The following is a 24,044-nucleotide window of genomic DNA, read 5'->3' as shown; positions in this document are numbered from 1 at the left end:
TAAAGATTGTAATCCTCCTTCAAGTTTCATTTAAAAATCGTTGTAGAAAATACAACACAAAATTCTACCAGGTCTCCAATAAGGTTTTTCCAAAATCCGTGGTTCCAATAAAGAACAAAGAGTCAATATTGGGAGAAAATGGCAATTTAGACATTTCTCATAAAGAATTTACCTCTTTCTTTTGTGGATCAAGTGCAGTAAGCATTTCTGAATGGACATTCATGGGTGTATTTTGCATTTCTGTTAAGCTGGAAAGCAAAAAAATGAATAATCATAACTCTCACATGAAAATCAGTGTGACTAATATCTTCTCTTTTCAATGAAGTTCAGGCTACGGCTAAAGAAAACTATTTACATTAATTTTAACAAATATATGGTTTTAAAAATATTTCAGGGAAATGTAATCTTCTTTATCACTATTTTCACGACTTCATCAAGCACATTGGCTCTCCTAATCCCCTCTTCTAATAAAAGAACTTCATTTTACAGATTTGGTTGACTCGGACGCTTCATCAAACAGCTGGCATGCAAAACAAAATACAATTACAAATAATAACAAATTGTTTGAATAGAACCAAATCTAAAGGGTCAAATTCTAATACCTGAAAGAGATTATGAACCCAAACCTATCAAAAAATATACATAAAAACCTTATAATGGACCGTCATTAACCATTATCCAACAAAGAAACATGCGAAAATTCGGAAGAAACACTGACGAAAATCAAACTTTATGTCTGTGTTCTCTGAATACAAGTTTGAAAGAGCGTTCTTATTACCTTTCATAACTATTCATCAAGAACAGAAAGTGTAGAAACGTGAAGAAATAAGAGCTCCGCTTCCAGTTTCAGCAGCTCTACCCTTCCAGTTGTTTTTTGGATGTTCTTGGACTATTTTACCCCTGCTTTGTACTTGTTTCAGTAATTCTTTTTTCTTATAATTGATCTGAAACGATGATGTGTATTGTGTAGTAAAAGGAAGTCCTCTTCCGGTTGCAGATTTGTGTTACCTTTCCGGATTTAGCATCCATGGTTGGTTGTTGTCTCCTCTCTTTGTTGTAGTTGTTGATGTAATTCTAGCACAAAAGAGATACAAATGATTCACTACGGTCCGACCTGCATTCATCCAACAAATAACACTTGCTATTACACTTTACAAACAATTTACCATTTTTCCAATTTTAGGGCGATAAAAGTTTTTTTTTCTTAATTGTAAGAGTTGAAAGTCTAGAATCTGTGATGTGAAAGATTCATCAGCCCTGGATCAATTTTTATATAAGATGAATTAATTCCTTAAAATCAAATTATGAAATTTATATTTCCTAATTTTAGTTAAACTAATGTTAGAAAAATATGTAACCTGAGATATGGAAAAAACCATTGCTTCCAACCTCTATATCAAGAGCTCCAAAATGAATAACTGATGCATCAATAATGAAAATAAATAAATGAATAACTGATACAAAAGTTTTTCTTGTTGCCATATCAGCTTCAGTAGTTACCGATTTCATCGTTTTCTTGGGTTGTCTTCTGATTTTCATGTAGATCGATGGATGATATTCAGAGAATTAAATCTGTTCTGGACCTCCATTCATATAGAATCGCCTTTCAAATGTAACCCCAAATTGAAGTAAACCCTAATCCATAGTAATCGACATTCAATTTGTTCTTTGAATATCATTTCCTTTTGTACGAACACAAAATATTACGATATAGGGATATAGACGAACAACAAACTCACCAAAATCAACATACGGTTTGATTTTCTTAGCTCCTGATGAACCCTTTGAGCAAACCTCAGCCATCACCTCACTTCCTGACACTACCACTGGCCGACGACGCCCTCACACTGCCACCGAATTCCCTAATCGAGTACAAAGCAGAGGTGGATGTGTACTCCATTCCCGGATGTTACGCCTGAAGCCGATCATAATTCCGTCTTTGTTATCTGTTTCTTCTTCGTCACCCTCCTCCTCCTCCTCTTCTTCCGCTTCATATTCCTCGTCTTCGTCATCCTCTTCCACCAGGGGAATCGGTTCAGCTGGTGGCAGTGGCGGTGGCGCCGCAGCTCAGTAAGCAGGAGGAACAAAAATGAAAGCGGTGGAAGGAACTGGTGGTGTAATATGGCGCTGAGACGGTAGTACGGTGTTATATTAAAGTGTTTACCTGCAGTTGAGGCAGTGAGTGGAGAATCGGAATGAGAACATGTGACGCTACCTCACAATTGTCGTTCCTAGGGTCTCGGTCGATTGCAAAGAAAGGGGGAAGGAAAGGTGTATGGAGGCGAACCTGATAAGAGAGGCGGTGGGAACTGGGAAGGCTACGCAAGAAGCCGACGGTTGTTGCTGACGAATCTTCTGGCCTTCGAGCGGTGGTAAAGTGAGGAAGAAACCGGGAGTGTCATCTATAGCGGTAAAGTGACATACAAACAAAAATAGAGGGACCGGAAATGTAATTAAGGGACCAAAATTGGCCAAAATGTCTCAGGTTTACTGTTAAAACTTTTCACAACTTTATATATATATATATATATATATATATATATATATATAACAATGGGTTATAAAATAAAAGTGATTGTAAGAACAAAAAGAAACCACCAAATAAAAGCATTGTTTCTCATTGTACAATTTTTGTTTCCATCTTCTATAATATTTAAAATCCAATGTCTTCCAATTTCTTTAAATCGTCAATCACACTCTCCCAAAATCAAGAACAAAAGCCATAGTCATGGCGATTTCAATCAGTCGTGTTTAGCATGAGATCATACAGTCACCAAAAAAACCATCAATATATGGGCATCCCGAATCGATACAGTACAAGTACACATTCAAGAGCAATTCAAGTTTGTTGATAACAACAAACAAAACTAATTCTTAATTTTCTTTTTCTTCCAAAATCTCAATAGCAAAAGCTTCAAAAACTGGTACAGTATAAGAAAAGAATAAACCATTAAACTTGATTCCTGTTTTGCTTCAAATATCGGTACACTACAATCAAAGGGAAAAAAATTGAATCATTATTCTTCAAATATCGGTACAGTAAAATTAAAGGGAAAAATTTTGAATCATTATTCTTCTTTTCCTTCATAAATTGGTAAAGTACAAGCAAAGGAAAAAAATTGAATCATTATTCTTATACTGCTTCAAAAATACCTATACACTACAATCCTGAATCTTGTTTTGCTTCAAATATTGGTACACTACAATAAGAGAGTTTTTCGAATTCAACGGATACCTAGGAAAAAAGTTAGCTCGATTCTTGTTTTTTATTAAAAATTTGGTACAGTCAAAATTCAAGTTCATTCATGTCTATAAAATTGATTACTTATTTTGCTTTTGGCTGCCACAATCGACTACTTAAAAAAATGTAAGATAGGAAACTGATTGTTACCTTGGTCTTGATTATGTAAATCTCAATTGTGGTAGAAGAAAAAGTCGAATGAGATGAGCATTTGAGAGCAAAGTCGAAGTGATTTCTGACTTCTGAGAGAAAGAGATATATCATCCTTTATTTTATTGCACAATTGACTAGTGGTTGGTGGCATGATTTAGAGTTATTGGATTTTATGTTTCAAAATTAGATTATGGTAACAAGGTGAATTTTCATTATTCCTTTTGTTTGTATATAATCCATGGACTAAGGTGTATAGTTTTAGTGTAACCCTTTAATCTAATATATTTATATAACAATCCTATGGTTATAAGAGTGGTTCTATACTTTTATAGGTTTTATGTGGTTCTATAATGATCCTTCCACAATATATATATATATATATATATATATATATATATATATATATATATATATATATATATATATATATATATAAACACATTAAAAAGTAATATATTATTTCTACCTATTGAACTTCTCCATGTCTGTTATGACTTTAATAACTTGGTTTATTGACCAATTGGCTTTCAGAACAAGGGATCCGATTATCACATAAACAGTTCCATGTTTATAACAGGATCAGATAAGCAATCTAAGAGGTGAGGATGTTTCCCTTTTTTAATTAACCAGGACAGAATGACTTGATTTTGTAACATCTATTACAGGCACTCGATCTCTCAAAGTTTGAATTATTTAAGAAGGAAAAACCCAAGATTTAAAAGAGTCACGACGTTAGAGTTAGTGTCTCACAACGTGACTTTTTCCAGAGACACATGCTCATTTTAAGGTTCACGATATGACACATAGGTGTTCATGTCATGAGATCAGGCAAACCCTAAGCCCGTGTTTTGCTCCATATTTAAGTGAAGTGGGAGGCTAGAGTTTTCATAGCCTCAACCTCCATCACCTCATTCTTGCATAAATTGTTCTTAGCCTCTATTTATGACCTTGAAGAGCATATTTTGTGGTTTTTGGCCCTTAGAAGAAGAAGAACACTATTTGTGTGCATCCTTTTGGCAATCAAGCTCCTACCTCTTCATCTTGTTGTGCTTTTGGACCTTTATAAGTCATAAAGCTCCTGCCTTTATCTCTAATGCATGCTAGATCTAAGATTTATTCTTTCTTTTTCATGGATGGGTTGAGTAGCATGCATGGGATCCATAAAGTTAGCAACTTTATGGATCATTGAGGCATTTCCTACTAGTATGATTTCAGATCTGAAGTTTGGTGTTGGTTTTTGACTCCAAGTATGAGTCTTGATGCCATTATCTTCTTATTGACCTAGTTGGTGGACATGCATGATTGTAAAGATTCAATTTATATGGTCCTCAGGGTTGGGGGAGACCCTCTGGAAAGTCTCAAGGAATGGCTTAAGGGATTAAGAGCCTAATGCTCAAAGCTAGCTATAGCAGATCTCACGACATGACAAATAACATGTCATGTCGTGAGATATGGTGTTCGTGACTGTTTTGTCCTTTTCCAGTCACGATGTGACCTGTGGGTGGTCACGACGTGACCGTTGGCTGGAATTGACCAAGGTTGACTTTTGACCATGGTTGACTTTTGAGTCAAGGTAGGGTTTTAAGGGTGTAAGGCTGATAGGGTATTACTGTACTGTTGTTAGGTGTCTTGTTGACTCAATCGAACGTATGTGTGAGAGTTGTCATATTTCTAGCTGCTAACCGCAAGGTGAGTCTTCTCACTACTTTACTTATGTGGTATTTCTGCCTGTGACCAGCTGGATCTGTATTGTTGTTTTCTATTTTGTCTGAATTGCATTGTTGATACTTTGGGATTGCTGATAATCCCCAGGGTTGCTGATAAACCCTGAACATGTTGTTAATCCACAAGGCGTGCTGTTATCCCACTGGGATTGCTGATAATCCCCATGGTTGCTGATAACCCATAACTATTTACTATGTTATGTTGTATGAATATTTTGGGAGAAAGTCACTAAGCTTTATGCTTACGGTTGTGGATTAAATGGTTTTTAGGTACCTCGGATGATCGGGGGAAGGCGAAAGCATGACTGTACACTCCGACTTGCAAATCTTTTTATGATTTTTTCATTTTGATACTCTGATTTGGGATGATTGTATTTATTTTTTGTTTTGCTTTTTATGATACTTTGTGGTTTTTGCTAAAATAAAATTGAAAAAATTGTTGAATTTGGGTTGTTACAAGTTGGTATCTGAGCCCTGGTTTGAGAGAATTGGATGAATATTCATGGGATTCCAAACTCAAATTAAGGATATGAAAGTATTATAAACCTTTTTTTACAAAAAAAAAAGGAACGAAGGAAGCAGAGTGTATAGTCAGCTGGAGTCGCTGCATTGATCTGCCAAAATATTCATAGTTATGTTATATGTTGTATTGTAGTTGCTGTTATTGAGCTAATAGAAATGAATGCTAGTTGGTAGTCTACGGATCCTTCGGGAGTTTCAGGATAGGGTTGTCTGACTTTGTGATGCCTTGTAGCTTAGGAGATTGCTTGTGGATGCTCTATTAGATTTGAAGCTAGGATTTCTAATTACTTCGTGTAAACTACATGATTGTACATAGTTAGGATTTTATAGCCTTAGAATGCTTGGTTTAGCCTTACTTCCTGTTCCTTATTTGGTTGTGGATTTAGGGTAGAATCTCTTATTCGAATGTCTATTAAGTTCGTGTTATGTACAATCGGTTTACGCGGAGCCATTGGCAATTTTAGCACAGACTTCTCGCAGAACAGTAGATGGGCAAGGACCTAAGATGTTTATCTCGGGGTTAGATGTGGCTTTTGAGCACTTAGATGTTTGTGGGATACTTCTGTGAAAGCAGAGTATTTGTGATTCGGAACCTTGATAGGGCATCCAAATCAACTACGGATAGGGGTGGAAGGTAGTATGGGCCCGTACTACTGAAAGCATAGGATCCGTATGAGATTTACAAGGAATCTCGAGGATATCAGGGGGTTGTTTGGTCTATATGCTTGTTAGTGATTTTAGTCTAGTTTTGACCTTTTTCCTTGTGTATTTGAGTATGGTGTATACCCGAGGTTCATGCTCCAGTGGTTTGGAGAGAGATGGTATCATTGATGATGAGATCTGCATGATCATTGCTGCGGATGTGGACGCAGCAGTTAGGGAGGCTATCCCAAAGGTTTTTAGGTCTATCAAGACCGCGATGATCGAGATGTTTGATGAATGCTACGCCGTTGACATCGAGGTTACTGTTACCGCAGCCAACGTTGTGAAGTCTCACGGTGGAAATTTGATGCTGTATTGGGAGTTCAACAACACAAAGCCCCTGGAATTTGATGGAGTCCAGGATCTAATTATTTCTATGAGGTGGATCACTGATGTTGAGGGATAATTTTATAACTGCTCTTGTCTGGATGATTTGAGGGTTCGCTTTGAATTAAACCTACTTCACCTGGAGGCGAAAGTGTTGGGTTTTGTATACTACATAATCCTATGGTGCACATACAACCCTAAATGCTTTGGATCTATGTTTTCTCTAATTATACATGCAATATTGTTTCAAAAGCATTAAGCCTACAACTAGCATGCAATTGACATAAACAACATAAAATACTAGTTAGGAGTTTACCTCTTTATGTAGCTTGTAGAACTTGTTGTATTTGCCCTTTAAGAACTTAGTGCCGCAAATGTTGCACCTCAAATGGTTCACAACACACCTTAGACAAAGGATGACTTTTGAGAGAGTTTATGCACACTAAAATCGGTTATGGCTCTCCAAGAACACTCTAGTAAAACTTATGTACCCACTTTTAGGCTATAGCGTGTCATATATATATATATAGGAGTAGGATCAAACGAGAACACCAAAAAGATTGAGAATGCGAGAAAAACTATATTCATTTGTGAATCCATGTATTCACTTGTGGAGGAATGATAAATTTTTACGCCTTTAATTTCAATTGAAGAGAAAAAGCATATTCATGTTGATTGTGCATAAAAATTTATCATTTCTCCACAAATGAATACATCAAATCACAAATGAATATACTTGTTCTCGCGTTCTCAACCATTTAGGTGTTCTCATTTGATCCTTTCCCTATATATATATATATATATATATATATATATATATATATATATATATATATATATATATAGTGTAGGAATCCAAGAGTCATGGGTAAACCCTAATCCATACACATGGGCTTATTATCCATGATCCATGATTCAAGTGGGCTAACTCTTTATGGATTCATCCATAAACTTAGTCCATCATGTATCATAAGCCCAAACCATATATATATATATATATATATATATATATATATATAAAACTAATTTACATAATTAGTCCATATTAATTTAATTAGTCTCTTTTGATCAGAAAATTAATTCCAAATTAATTCTTGATCAATACTAATTAAATCATATGATTTCATATTAATATATTAGAACTTATAATATGTTAATAAATCATAAATAACCTCTTCTCAAAAGTCCATCCTATCAAATTGTCATGGTGATATGCAACCCAAATGGACCATGCTACTCTCGGGTCAAGTACATACCAATTATAGTTATGGGCTTAGACACCTAATCCAACAGTCTCCCACTTGGATAAGTCTAATAACTATTATTGCAAGTACGACTCCACAACCCGACTAGCAGTCGTAGCTCTTAAAAGCCGCTGTCGAACTCTGACCTAGTAAATGACGCATCCATTAGATAAAGGATCATATATTCCTCCATTCTAGATATCTTATGGACATGAGACATGGATTATAATAATTCTCTCTGTCCATCTGTTGTTTCCCAATTTCCGATTTATGACGGCCGACTAATTGAACAAATCAAATCAGTCCAGGCTTGGCCAAGCGCTTAGGTTTGTCATCACTAAATCATCGAGGGGCCCACATATATCGATTTTATCCCTCTAAGGGTAAAAGGAACGGATAAAATTCGACTCATATGCTTTCTTGTACTTACTCATAAAATCACACACAACGATATGTTTTATGACACCAAGTTACTGGTGTGTTTACACATGTCAATGTGCAACCGACTTGCAAATTACAACTCACATGTCTTGATTTCAAGAATATAAGATATTATCGTCTCATGATCACTCGTGATAAAATCCATGAAGTGATACAAATCCTATATGGCCCCAAACTTTGAGTGTAAATAAAACACATTTTATCTAATCGCCATATTGATTACTCATTATTCATTGTATAATGTTTCTAATAATCAACTTAATACTTGAATTAAAACAATAGGTATCCCATGCTCCAAGAATGCATACTATGTTTGCCTATGGTCCTTTCTTTGTGAAGTAGATCAATTGACAACATTTCAGTGATGCTCATTTCACAATTCCAAATCCTTATGATAAATGTAAGAATACCAAATTCTTTCCATTTACTAAAATTTGTTAGATTCTAAACTTATATGCAATGATCCTCTTGTAATGACTATGCACAAAATTCACAGAGACTTGGCAACATACATTACAAAGTATTCCAATGGAGATCAATTCCATGGAAATGAAGTCTCACATTCAAAGTACATTCCTTTGAACATCCTTCTTGCATTAAGCTTTCTAATCTTACACAGATTTAATGAATAACTTCCACCTATGGAAACATTTCCATATTCCCATTTTGAGTATCACTTCTGAACAAGAGTTGCATCTTTTCAGAATATGTCAATATGGTCCTTCCAAAATTTACACTATACTTCCAACTGTCCATGAGCAATCAATCTTTGGTAAACCTCAGATTGTCCTCGACAATTGCTTAATCATTTTAGTAATATCCAGTTCTAGTCCTTTTCCCTCTTAATGCCCTAGGCATTTGGAAAAATGGAACACTTAAATATTATAGCATATGCAATCGATCGTATACCCGAAGCATATGGGATACGATTCATAATGTCTCACATAAAGACGTGATACTTTACCAGTCTCTTGCTACAATATTTCCACATATAGAATTTCCTTATGTTGAACCATTTCAACATAACATCCATATATGTTCTTGACTAAATTTGATTAAAATCTCAATCTAAGCTTTTAGATTTGAAATTAAGTATGAATTCCTCTCCCTTAATTATAGCAAAACAAGTTTTCAAACCCTGCAACTGTGCAATTTGAAAATTTTGTTTTCTATAATTAACATTGCTAACTTGAAACACTTACCATAATAATTACGCTCCTACTAGCATAATAATTATATTCTTATTTGCATAACACTTATGCTCCTACTAGCTTTGATATGTACCCAGAAATCAGCTGGACCTCTAGAAATCATTACTTATTGACTTTCATTACCAAATTTCTGATTTCTGATACAAGATGATTCGATAAGAATTTATCTAGGCTTCTCAAACTCATACACCTTTCCTTAGATAGCTCACATGTGTGTCTAAACAATTTTAGAACTGACAACAATAAGTCTCAAATGTTTATACCTTTTCCATTTCTCACAATTCGAACTATGAAGAGGGATGTCGTAATCATAATCGAATTTGAGAATGCAAGTACCACAATTGCTATCTTCGTAGAATCTACTTAGTGAAAGTGTTTCCTCACAATCATTTTCATGAAGCAGAGAGAAACCTTATGACACTTATATTTTATGGTGTATGTGTTCCTATCCATGTGAATTTATCATAACCATAATAACAAGACAAGGTTAGTGACAAATCCAAACTCATATGGACTGAACTTTTTCAATCTTAATTTCTTGCCACCTGGCAGCACAAGGGTCTGTCATTGCTTCCAGGTTGTTATGCAAACAATTGAGAACTCATAGAACTCACATGCATAGTCAACTTTAACTGGAATGGGCCACAAAAACAAGAATATGTCAACACGATAGATTCCAAACCTCAAGTCGTGTGCTAGTAATAAACAATAGTTTCATTCTTGATTAATTCTTGAAACTTTTCAAGATCTTTAAGACTCCCACTGACCTCTTGACATATAAGATTCTCTTTTTCAAGAAACATTACTTGAAAACAAATATTCAAGAGTTAGTGCGATTTCTTATCAAGACAAACACTTCACACAATTGGTCTTAGTTGGTCTTTGTCTTATCCAAAACATCACAACTTACCAATTTCAAATGTACAAGAGTAAGAAACATTTTACTCTACATTTGATGAGTGTTATAAACCTTTCTTAAGACCATGTCATTCAAGTTACAATCTTGGAGTATGACTCTAAGACTTGATATTGGAACGAAGTATGACTCATCTTCTTGATTTAACCATTTCAACAATTCACGATTCCTCTTCTTAGCCATACAAATGCACTAAGATGTCCTTAGAGGATCAATTGTGATATGGTTTCATAATCACTAAGATGATCATAAAACACGATACTAAAGTACTCTCCCTTCTTCTCAGATTTGAGAAACTTTTATCTTTCTGCCTAATTTGATTCTTCTTATTCGTTCTGTCATACATTGAAACTTTCCAATGATTCAGAATTACACTTAATCTTGTAAGCATAACCATATTTACTAAACTTTAGTAAATCATAACGAATAGTCTTATCGTTCTTTTTAGTGGACCTGATCAGCGCACAACCAAGTGTACCCGATCCCCTAGTCCTTCACTTGACTCACATATACATGTGAACAAGGAATTAGTCGTAATTTCCCAAAGACGAAGTTCTCATTCATCACACAATACAAGTTGCATGATTCCAAGTTTCTATCCAACTGAAACTTGGGTGATGAGAATCTTTCCTTATTTGGTAAATTTTGACTCTACCACAAACGAAAGAATTAAATCCATTTTCCAATATTGTTATCAATGGAAATAAATAAACAACAGTTTTCACAAATGCCATTGTAAGGAAACTTAAAATAAGACAAAAATAAAAAAAAATCTTTATTTAAAAAGTGCGAAAACTAGTCCTTACAATGCAAATACAAATGAAAACTATGTTGTTATCTATTCCTAAGCAATCTATCATAACTCTTAAGAAACAGCTCAAAATTCTGATCATCGAACCATGCGATCGAAATCCATCTCTTCACGATCAGAATCAGCTTACTCTTCCTTTAAGTTTCCTTTCATTTCTTCGATTTTACAAAACATCAAAATGTAATTACATTACATCATGTATTAAGAATCTCCAAATAGGAACTTAATAGAGTTAGATAATGGACTTACCTGAAGCAGAGTCAAACTTTTTGACTTTACCATCCTTGCAATCTTTCAGGTAAAAATGGCAGCTTCGCAACCAATGCCCCTTCTCTTGGCAATAGAAACAAACAAACTCTTTTGGAATGGTACACGGGACTATCTCAGACTTAGCCTTTCTCTTTACCATTCGTTCAAATGACTTGACCATGGCCGATCCCTTTCCATTGGGAAGAGAAAGTTTTTCTGGACTTCCAATGTTACCATTGTCAATGTCCATGGAAGTTTGGGAAGTAGATCTTCCAATCAAATTTGCTTTACCAATGCACCAAACCATTGCTGATTCAGCCGCAACAAGCAAATATGTTAGATCAATAAGGGTCATGTCGTGATCTCCCATATAGTAGTCCTTAAAGAACCGCTATATGACTTAGGAAGTGATTGAAGAACCATGTCAACAGCCAACTTCCTTGAAACAACGACACCCAACATTCCCATCCTGTCAATGTGTGACTTCATCTCCAAGACATGTGCACACACATGCCTTCCATCTAGCCAATAGGGCTTGAGTGACCTTGAATTTTTCAAATCTATGAACATGTGGGTTAGGGAGAATTATTGGAGGAGGTGGAGGAAGTGAAGCATGATTTCCATTTCCACGATCCAATCGTGGAACACCATCTTCATAAGGAAGGATTTTTCCAAAAGATTTGGGAAGACCATAGTTGTCAAAACTAGACATCTATAGGGAGAAATTCAAGTTTAGTTGATTTAAGTCCTTAATATAAAACCCAAAATGAAATATTAAGGCTAGGACCCAACACAATATTTTACAATTCGGAAGAGGGATGCCGTAATCCAATTGCAAAATATTTGAAGGTAGGTAAATGACGATTTACCAATTTCCACCATGAAAAACGAAATTGATTATTAAGTTTTAAATGAATTGAAATTCCTAGATCTTTTGAGATTCATTGAACTTTTCAATGGCATGTTTAAATCTCGATTGTGCCCTTCAAGTTTGTGACTGGGATGCCGAGGATCACAAACAATGTGTGAATAACCATGCAAATTAGCTTGGTACACTTAATGTTACATATCACCTAATCAATGTGCTGGTTAACCACACACGCTCAATTGATCTATGATTAACATCAAGCTACCCTTTGCCACACACTGTCAGTCCCAGATTAGTGTGTCGGTTAACCACACGCGCTCCACTAACGACTTAACAAGGTGCAAAGTGCAATTTCATGGGTTAGCACCAAATTCACATTTTTCCTAAGTAACTAATATTGATAATTTATAAATGTTTAGTTACTTGGTATTTTCATTATACTTTTAATGAGAATTAATGTCCTATCCTACCCGTTCGGCTAATGACCCTCCACCAGTCAAGGAAGCGGTGGGTGAGAGTGGACACCCATTAAACTGCCATTTTATAGGTAGTAACCTTATACCCCCCTTATAGACCGGCTTCGTGAATGAGGCATACTAACAGTAAGACCAACATTTTACTTATACATATAATATATTACGCTTTTAATATTATAATAGTATAATGGTGTATTTTAAACTTTTAAAACACTAAGTGGTTTAATCTATTAATTAAACTATAATCTTAATTTAATTAAACTTAAACCATGTCATTATGGAATTATTAATTCTCTTTTAATTAAACACTTTAATTAACAATTAATAAAGTCCATAAAGATGTAATATGAATTATTCAAAACATTAAGATGCTAAAACATAATTAAAACTATTTCATTTATTATTAAGTTATGAACCCATGAGTTACACTTTTGAAAACTTTTCAAATAACTTTAGTTTTAGAATTCAATGTCTCATAAAAAAACTTTTCAAATTCCAAAACTTGAGGGCAAGTTTTGTAACTCTTGAAAACTTTTAGAGATCCATAAAAGAGACTTTCCAAGTTCCATAACTTGAGGGCATGTTATGAAACTCTTCAAAGCCATTTATATCAAATTTTGTAACCTTTGAAGACTCTTGGAATTCATAACTTAAAGAGTTAATGAATGAGACTTTTCACATCCATAACTTATGGAAGTTTCAAAACTCTTAAGATCATAACTTTTAAAAAAAACTTTTGAGTTCCAAAATTTTATGACAAAATTTGTAACTCCTTAAAGACATTTAGATCAAACTTTTAAAACAAATAAAATAATCATATCATTCTATCTTTTAATAAATTGACCTAATTCAACTCTTGTGGTAAAATGACTCAAATTTTACAAATAATTAGTTTTTCATAAAATCAAGTAGTTATCTTAAAATTTGACAAACTTCATGTTTTTTTTTTCTTTTTTTTTCAACTTTGAAAATCAAACATTTGCATCAATATAACAGAAAACAACCCATGGCTTTGATACCACTGTTGGGTTTTGTATGCTACATCATCCTATGATGCACATACAACCCTAAATGCTTTGGATCTATGTTTTCTCTAATTATACATGCAATATTGTTTCCAAGGCATTAAGCCTACAACTAGCATGCAATTGACATAAACAACATAAAATACTAGTTAGGAGTTTACCTCTTTATGTAGCTTGTAGAACTTGTTGTATTTGTCCTTTAAGAACTTAGTGCCCCAAATGTTGCACCTCAAATGGTTCACAACACACCTTAGATAAATGATGACTTTTGAGAGAGTTTATGCACACTAAAATCGGTTATGGCTCTCCAAGAACACTCTAGTAAAACTTGTGCAACCACTTTTAGGCTATAGGGTGTCATATATATATATATATATATATATATATATATATATATATATATATATATATATATATATATATATATATATAGTGTAGGAATCCAAGAGTCATGGGTAAACCCTAATCCATACACTTGGGCTTATTATCCATGATCCATTATTCAAGTGGGATAACTCTTTATGGATTCATCCATAAACTTAGTCCATCATGTATCATAAGCCCAAACCATATATATATATATATATATATATATATATATATATATATATATATATATATATATATATATATAATTTACATAATTAGTCCCTATTAATTTAATTAGTCTCTTTTTATCACAAAATTAATTCCAAATTAATTCTTGATCAATACTAATTAAATCATGTGATTTCATATTAATATATTAGAACTTATAATATAATAATAAATCATAAATAACCTCTTCTTAAAAGTCCATTCTATCAAATTGTCGTGGTGATATGCAACCCAAATGGACAATGCTACTCTCGGGTCAAGTACATACCAATTATAGTTATGGGCTTAGACACCTAATCCAATAGAAAGACAGGTGGAAATTTCTAACTGCTGATTTATCACCTACGGAGAAAGCCGCAGTTACATGGGATCAGTTTGTTGAAATGTTTTGTGATGAGTATGTTCCCTTGGTGGAGAGGGAGTGATTGGCTCAGGAGTACTTGTCGCTTCGGCAGATGACATAGATGGTGACCGAGATCACCCGAATGTTCCACGAGAGAGCTATGTTTCGTCCAAACTATATATCTACTGAGCAGGAACGGATGACCCAATACTTGAGTATGCTCAATAAGGATATCAGAGAGTTCGTTACAAACTCCCAGTACTGAACATTGGCTGAGCTACAAACCAATTCGAGGAGGAAGGAGATTGAGATGGAGCTGCAGGTGAGGGAGGCCAAGGTGGATACACAGAAGAGAGATAGGAGGATAGTACAGTCGCATCTGGCGACTAATAGGGAAAAGCCTGCTGATTCGAGAGCAGGTTGTCCAAGGAGACGCACTTGCAGTTAGTGCGTCAAGGGTCACGAGGGCCGATGTTGATCGGGATCTGTATGCTACCTATATGGAAAGGACGGGCACTTTGTGAAGGAGTTCCCGAAGGGGTTGCGGGTTTGTTTCAGCTGCAACTAGTCAGACCATGTGAAGGACGAATGTCTGCTTCTTACAGCGAAGCCAATTCAGGCTCTTTCTCCTATGACCCTGCGTATCATTAATGGGAGTTAGGGAAAGACTGAGGCCCCGAAGGCCAGGTGACGAGCTTTTCAGTTGACAGTCGACAAGGCCAGAGCAGCACCTGATGTCGTCGCTGGTATGTATCTGTTCTATATTTCTGACGAATTATTTTATTATATATGCTTATGTTGTGTCTCTGTTAGGTACTTTTCTTAGTGAATTATGTACCTACCTTGGTGTTATTTGAGTCAGGTGCGAGTCAGTCTTTTGTGTCTACATCTTTCTGTAGAGATTTCGGTATTGCTCGTGAGGCCTTGGATCGACCTTTGAGGGCATAGGTGCTAATTGTATGGTTTCGGCTTACGAGGTATACCGAGACTATGTATTGGATATTTTCAATGTTGGATTTTCGATTGATCTCATCCCTATTGCGATGGGAGATGTCTGCGTGATTGCTGGTATAGACTGGCTGAGTCGGTTTGGGGCACTAATCGACTGTGAGAATCAGTTAGTGACGAACTGCGACGCTAGTGGGGGATTGGTGACCATCTATAGTGAGGGAAATATGGTTAGATCCGCCTTTTGTTCTGCCGCTAGGGCGAGGCAGTGCCTTCAGCACAGATGTATTAGATATCTTGCGTACGTGGTCGACATGTGATTTGCGAGGGAGAAGTTGGTTTCTGATGTCCCTATTTTGAGGGAGTTTCCTGATTCTTTCGTGGAGGAATTGCTCGACGTGCCTCCTGAGAGGCAGGTTGAGTTCAGGATCAATCTGATCCTTGGTGTTTCCCTGATTGCGAAGGCACCGTATCGCCTTGCGCCACCGAAGATGCAGGAGTTATCCTTGCAGCTACACGAGCTATTAGGGAAAGAGTTTATTCGGTCGAGTGGCTCACTGTGGGGAGCATCGATCTTTTTTGTCGATAAGAAGGATGGTTCATACCGAATATGCATTGATTACCGGGGGTTGAACAAGCTGACAGTAAATAAACTGTATCCTTTACCAAGGATTGACAACCTTTTTGATCAGTTGTAGGGGCATCTTGGTTTTCCAATATCGACTTGAGATTTAGTTATCATCAGATGATGGTTCGGGAGGAGGACATCCCGAAGACGGCTTTTCAAACTCGCTACGGGCATTACGAGTTCGTGGTGTTGCCATTCGGGCTCACCAACGCACCGACAACATTAATTGATATCATGACCCGGGTATGTAAACCTATATTGGACAGGTTAATGATTGTGTTCATTGATGATATCTTGGTCTACTCCAAGACCATGGAGCAGCATGAGGAGCACCTATGCGAGATTCTTGGGGTACTTAGGGTGGAGAATGTTTATGCCAAGTTCTGCAAGTGTGATTTTTGGCTACTCAAGGTCCAGTTTTTGGGGAACCTCGTCAATCAGGATGAGATATTGTTCGACTCGGCCAAGATTGAGGCGATTATGCGGTGGGAAGTTTTGAAGAATCCATCCGAGATTCGGAGTTTCCTCGACCAGTCAGGGTATTATCGGAGATTCATTAGGGACTTCTCCAAGACTGTAGTTCTTCTCACTAGACTGACTAGGAAGGATGCCAGCTTCCGTTGGGGGCCTAAACAATAGGCATCATTTGAGACTCTCCGGCAGCAGCTCTGTGAGGCTCCGATGCTTACGCTCCCTAAGGTAGTTGAGGATTTCATTGTGTATTGTGATGCATCGATTATGGGATTTGGTGCGGTATTGATGCAGGGGGGCATGTGATCGCTTATGCTTCGAGGTAGCTAAAGCCTCACAAGGCGAAGTATCCTACGCATGATCTGGAGTTAGGGGCGGTGGTTTCCGCCCTTAATATTTGGCGTCACTATCTGTATAGGGTCCGGTGTACTATTTACACAGATCACAAGAGTTTGAGGTATATGATGGATCAACCCAATTTGAATATTAGGCAGCGATGATGACTCGACGTAGTGAAGGACTACGATTATGAGATTTTGTATCATCCGGGTAAGGCCAACGTAGTGGCCGATGCGCTGAGCCACATGGCGGTTAGTACTCTGATTCGGGATGTGTGTTTGAGGATAACAGTTATGAATCCAATTTTGGAGATGATTAGGGTGGTTGTAACGCCTGGTTCCTGGTATGCATTTAACTTATTTATTTATTCATTTTAAGAGAGGGACTCGACGAGTTGGTGGCCCTAACTCGTCGAGTAGAAGGCAGTTTATGCGCGGGGTTTAAGTTATCTACTCGACGAGTCAAGAGCCCTCGACTCGGCGAGTAGATCGACCAGAATGAAACCCTAATTTCGGAGTTTTGCACCCTATTTAAGCTCCTTAACCCCCACCCCTTAGCCTCATTTACAACCTACTTGTCCCAAACCCTAATCCACGAAACCCTAGAGCATCTTGTGAGTGTGTGAGCCATTTGTAAGCAATCTTTTGTGTTCTTGAAGCTTGAAGAAGAATAAGGAGTTAGAAGGCTCAAGAGGAAGAGAGTAGATCCAGAAACTACACTTCTTTGGCTACATTTTCTGCTAATCAAGTTTCTATCTTGACCTCTAGTTCATTAGATCTCTTCCTTCCCCCTTTTATGAAGTTTTCGACCCAAGAATGATAAACTTTGGAGAATGGACGACCCATGTGGATAATCTTCAAGATCTAGGACATATAGGGGCTGTTATGACATAAAGGTGCACACTTTATGCCATTGGATCCCCCATACAAGCCATAGAGTATCATATTGGCCTTGTTAGCCCAAAAGGCCATGCATGTGGAGAAAAGGTGGGAACTTTACGTGCCCAAGTAGTGTTAGGGGTTTAGATATGAAGTTGTAAGCTTTAGTTTGGTGTATGGAGGGCTTAAGGACCAAGTTCTAGGTCCCAAGGAATTAGGGTTTGAGCTAAACCCTTTAAGAAGTGGTATTAAGGGGTAAAGTCAGAAACTTTACCCTTAAAAGGACATTTTCAGGGTTATTGTGAGGTATGAAGCTTGGATCTGAAGTGTAGGGGCTTAATCCATTAAGATAGCCCAAACAGACAGGAGAACTCGGCGAGTCTAGTAAGGGACTCGACGAGTTGAAGCCGGGTCTTCCCAATTTTATGTCAGGTAGAACTCGACGAGTCTGTGAAGGGACTCGACGAGTTGACTCGGTTGACTACGAGTCTGAGTAGTACAGGAACTCGCCGAGTTGGGAGATAACTTGACGAGTTGGGTTGACTGGGAGTTGACCTTGACTTTGACTTTGACTAGGATGTTGACATTGACCAGGGGTAAAATGGTCATTTTACCCTAAGAAGGATTATTGGATTTTGATTAAGTGTTATTGTGAAATTTATAGTCGGGGAGTCGTTGGAGCAGTCGTCAGAGATTCCTCACACGAGATTTCACAGCTAGCATTCAAGGTGAGTTTCCTCCAGTAGGAACGGGTCTAAGGCACCAAGGCTGGCCCGTTTAGTTAGTAGTAGTTCCGGACTACGGTCTGATGTCGGGCGGGTCCCGATGTAGGATTATTTGCTTTTCCAGATTTTGATCCGATGTCGGGGCGGTCCCGAGGAATGTTTGTATGCTTGATGTCTTTGTGATTCTTGCATGTTTTTGTATTGTATGTTTCCAGACTTCGGTTCGATGTCGGGGCGATACCGATGAATATTAGTATGATACTGGATTACAGTCTGATACCCGGCGGGGCCCGAGGAAATGTTTAAATGTTATGATATATGCTTAGGGTTATGTGTATTAATTGATTATGCTCACATGTATTCCGAGATCTGCTCGATGTCGGGCGGGGCTCGATGCCGGGTGGGGCCCGATGCCGAATAGGGTTCGATGCCGGGAAAGGCCCGATGCTGGGAAAGTCGATGCCGAGCTTGACTCGATGTAGCAGGGGCGGGGCACAAGATATGTTATTTAATATGTGTATGGTATGTGGTAGTTGCAGAGACTCACTAAGCTTCGTGCTTACAGTTTTCAGTTTGGTTTCAGGTACTTTCAGTAGTAAGGGGAAGAGCTCGGGATGACTGTAATGCACACACCATTGTTTTTAGCCTGGGAGGATTCACTCTGATTTATGATATGTGATTTTGATACATTGACAGATTTGATGATGTTTTGATATACATGACTTGTGGTTTTATTATGATATGGATGGATTGTGGTTTTTCATAATTGATTTAAAAAGAAATTTTTGGTCTATATTTTTGGGATGTTTTAGTGGCGCAGTTGGAGGCCCTCAAGGAGGAGAATCGGAAGAGCGAACGAGTGGTCGGTCAGATATCAACTTTTGATTATGATATTCAAGGATTCTTTCATTGAATGGCAGGATTTAGGTACCTTATGAATCGGAAGAGCGAACGAGTGGTCGGTGGGACCCGATAGATTTTGATGGAAGATGCACACAAATTGAGATTTTCCATTCACCCGAGCGCGACGAAGATGTATCATGATCTGAGGCATAATTACTGGTGGCCTTGTATGAATAGAGATATACCTTGGTTCGTAGAGCGGTGCTTGACCTGCCGGAAGGTCAAGGCCAAACATCAACGCCCTCATGGAAAATTGTAGCCCATGGAGGTCCTGTTGTGGAAATGGGAGCAGATCACCATGAATTTCATCACAAGGTTACCGAAGCTGGCAAAGGGTTTTGATGCTATATGGGTAATCATGGACCATTTGACGAAGAGTGATCACTTTCTAGCCATTCATGAGAGCTCTTATTCTAAGAATTTGGTAGAGATATATGTTCGAGAGGTGGTTGCTCGCCATGGTGTGCCTTCTTCGATTGTGTCAGATCGGGATGTTCGTTTCGCTTACTTATTTTGGAAGAAGTTACATGAGGAGTTGGGTACTCAATTGCAATTTAGTATTGCTTGTCATCCTCAGACATACAGACAGAGTGATCGAACCATCCAGACGCTCGACAATGTGTTGAGGGCATGTATCATCGACTTCGGTGAGAGATGGGACTCCTACATACCTCTGGCTGAGTTTTCGTACAACAACGACTATCATGCTAGCATTGATATGCCTTCCTCCAAGCTTTTCTATGAGAGGAAGTGTCGGACCCTAATTTGTTGGGGTGAGGTTTTTCAGTGGGTCATGGGGAGCATGGAAATTGTGCTCAAGACGACAAAACTTATACAGTAGGTTAGACAAGAATTGCAGACAACCCAAAGTCACCAGAAGAGCTACGCTGACCGACACCGATCTGAGTTGGAATTTCAGGTCGGGGATATGGTACTCCTGAAGGTGTCTCCTTGGAAAAGTGTTATCCGATTAAGGAAGCGGGACAAGCTAGGCCCCAAGTTTATTAGTCCTTTCCGGGTGGTAGCTCGGTTATGCAAGGTGGCCTACTGATTGGATTATTCAAAAGATCTCAGTCAGATTCATAACACCTTTCATGTATCCCAGTTGCGGAAATGTGTGGTAGAAGAGACCACTGTAGAGCCTTTGGATGATATTCAAGTTGATGACTGCCTGAATTATATTGAGCGGCCGATAGAGATTATCGACAGGAAGACAAAGATTCTACATAACAAGGTAGTGAGTTTGGTGAAGGTGCAATGGTGGCACCGAAAGGGGTCTGAGTGGACTTGGGAACCCGATGAGGAAATGCGTACCCACTACCATGCTCTGTTCGATACTGAGGACTTTAAGGGAGAAGTCTGATTCTATTGGGGGAGAACTGTAACATCTATTACAATTACTCGATCTCTCAAAGTTTGAATTATTTAAGAAGGAAAAACCCAAGATTTAAGAGAGTCACGATGTGAGAGTTAGTGTATTATGACGTGACTTTTGGCAGAGACACATGGCCATTTTAAGGCTCACAACGTGACACATAGGTGTTCACGTCATGAGATCAGGCTAACCCTAATACCGTGTTTTGCTCCCTATTTAAGTGAAGTGGGAGGCTAGAGTTTGCATACCCTCAACCTCCATCACCTCCTTCCTACCTAAAACTTTTTTAGCCTCCATTTGTGACCTTAATGAGCATATTTGGTGGTTTTGGCCCTTAGAAGAAGATGAAGACTCCTTGGGTACATCCTTTTGGCAATCAAGCTCCTACCTCATCATCTTGTTGTGCTTTTGGACCTTTGTAAGTCATAAAGCTCCTGCCTTTATCTCTAATGCATATTAGATCTAAGATTTATGCTTTCTTTTTCATGGATGGGTTGAGTACCATGCATGGGATCCATAATGTTAGCAACTTTATTGATCATCGAGGCATCTCCTACTAGTATGAGTTCATATCTGAAGTTTGGTGTTGGTTTTTTACTCCAAGCATGAGTCTTGATCCCTTTATCTTCTTATTGACTTAGTTGGTGTTCAAGTCATGCATTGGACATGTATGTTTGTAAAGCTTTGATTTTTATGGTCCTTAGGGTTGGGGGAGACCCTTTAGAAAGTCTTAAGGAATGGCTTAAGGGATTAAGAGCTTAATGTTCAAAGCTGGCTAGAGTAGATCTCACGACGTGAGCAATAGCATGTCAGATTGTGAGATATGGTGTTCGCGACTGTTTTGTTCTTTTCCAGTCACGACGTGAACTATGGGTGGTCACGACGTGACCGTTGGCTGGCGTTGACCATAGTTGACTTTTAACCATGGTTAACTTTTTGACCTTGGTTGACTTTTGGGTCATGCTAGGGTTTTAAGGGTGTAGGATAATAGGGTATTATTGTATTGTCGTTTGGTGTCTTGTTGACACTGTGTGTGAGATCTGTCATATTTCTAGCTACTACCCGCAAGGTGAGCCTTCTCACTACTTTACATGTATGGTATTTACGCCTGTGACCAACTTGGTCTTTATTGTTGTTTTATGTTTTTTTTTAATTGCATTGTTGATACTTTGGGATTTCTTGTAATCTCAGGCTTGCTGATAACCCCTGAACATGCTATTAATCTACAGGGCGTGCTGTTAGCTCACTAGGATTGCTGATAATTCCCAGGGTTTTGGATTAAATGTGTTTCAGGTACCCCGGATGATCGCGGAAAGGAGAAAGCATGACTATACACTCCAACTTGTAGATCTTTTTATGATTTTCGCATTTTGATACTCTGATTTGGGATGATTGTATTGATACATATGGGATTTCTTGTTTTGGTTTGTATGATACTTGGTGGTTTTTCCTAAAATAAAAATGAAAAATTTGTTGGAAATTTTGGGTTGTTCCAGATTTGTTAAGCCTAAAATCCTGGCTTGATGTATGAAGACACCATTATAGTTTACTTATTTTCCTTTCATATTTCTTCCTCCAAACTTCTCCCATGTTAACAATTATGATCATCATGTAATGTTTTTTTGATAAGATGCAAACGTAAAATGGTCATTTAGTCACATTCAAACGGTTTATTAGCACTTGATCAATACATACATCATTACCCATTCTGCCATTTACTCGTAAAGGATTTAATGGGGAAAAAAGAAACAACCCCTGAGTATAGAGTAATAAAGAGTAATAAGGTAATAATATATATTAATTTTATATGGATTGCATACAAATAGAGTAATAAGGTAATAATAAATAGTAATTTTATAAGGATTTAATGGGGAAAAAAGAACAGCCTCTTTAGGCCATGATGCACTCCAATAGAGAGTTTGTCTATCTGGTCAGATCTGTTAAAAATCAAGCACCGCCAAAAACTTAGCATACGATACTTAACCATAGTCACATTAAAAGATGCGATTAACGAATAATCATACGAGAATTGAGACTAACATTTGTAATGATTAGCCACATATACATTGTAGGGAAAGCCAACATACTTGGGCAATTACTTTCTTGATTTGAGGTTTAAATCCCATATCTAACATACGATCAACAATTTTTGGTGCAGTACCTCTAAAGTTTCTTTGCTCTTTTATGTATGTGTTCTCGTTAGTTTGAGTTTCCAACATTGAGTGGTTATGTAGATAAAGTAGTACTTGGTTTTCCATGCAACAAAATAGGGAATATACATACAGGTTTATACATGCATACTCAAAAGACATATTGTGGTACCATACTACCGAAAATAAATAGCCAAACATCCGTATCTGCTGCTCCTATTCAAAATATCTATTCATCTACTTTACCCAAAGTGATCCTGGCAATCATCTACAAAAACATTCATACAAATTACAACACACGGTCAATGAAGTTGATTAGAGTATACAAAATTCTAGTGAGGTAACTTGCTAAAATGATGACCAAAGTAATGTTAAGTTAGTCAAAACTCAAAAGGGTATTTTAGGGAAAGGAAGTTTAGAGTTGTTCTAAGTCCTAATATTCCATGTTATTGCATATGGCGGGTCTATTTGGAATTTTACACACCATTTAGCCTGGCAAATAATTACATTTTTCTTCAAATCTCCTTGTAGCAAGTAATTAATTACACCAAAGTTAGAAGCAGATATGTACATAAATCTTTTAAACCCTATAGATAATAACCAATGATAAGTATTGAATTCATGTACTCTACAACCCGATCAAGGATCATTAGTGTTAAACATTCTTTCGAATTACTCCAAAGGTAAGAAGTATTATCAAACATAGTTTTACCAATGTTTTCTTTATAATTGTTTCCACCAAGAATGACATTATGTAATTTCAAAGTGAGAGGATAT

General features: G+C 37.3%; 2 long non-coding RNA genes across 3 annotated transcripts; both read right to left on the bottom strand.

The window, feature by feature from the left end:
- Positions 1-292: 292 nt before the first annotated feature.
- Positions 293-1,117, bottom strand: LOC145125998 (uncharacterized). 2 transcript variants are annotated; one of them, XR_013716264.1, is made up of 4 exons: positions 1,009-1,117; positions 779-900; positions 603-626; positions 293-520 (listed from the first exon to the last, which is right to left on the bottom strand). It is a non-coding gene; the product is annotated as an uncharacterized LOC145125998 (long non-coding RNA). The 2 variants fall into 2 exon arrangements; XR_013716263.1 differs by having other exon boundaries at positions 779-1,117.
- A 264-nt stretch (positions 1,118-1,381) lies between these two features.
- On the bottom strand, positions 1,382-2,402 carry LOC145125997 (uncharacterized). Its single transcript, XR_013716262.1, has 3 exons — positions 2,288-2,402; positions 1,501-2,164; positions 1,382-1,418 (listed from the first exon to the last, which is right to left on the bottom strand). It is a non-coding gene; the product is annotated as an uncharacterized LOC145125997 (long non-coding RNA).
- Between the last annotated feature and the right edge of the window lie 21,642 nt (positions 2,403-24,044).

The sequence above is a fragment of the Lactuca virosa genome, chromosome 7 (assembly GCF_052849685.1).
Source record: "Lactuca virosa cultivar CGN04683 chromosome 7, Lactuca_virosa_CGN04683_v6, whole genome shotgun sequence".
NCBI classification, from domain to species: Eukaryota; Viridiplantae; Streptophyta; class Magnoliopsida; order Asterales; family Asteraceae; genus Lactuca; species Lactuca virosa.
Note: the sequence above shows the minus strand (reverse complement) of the source record. Positions and strands in the feature narration are given on the sequence as shown.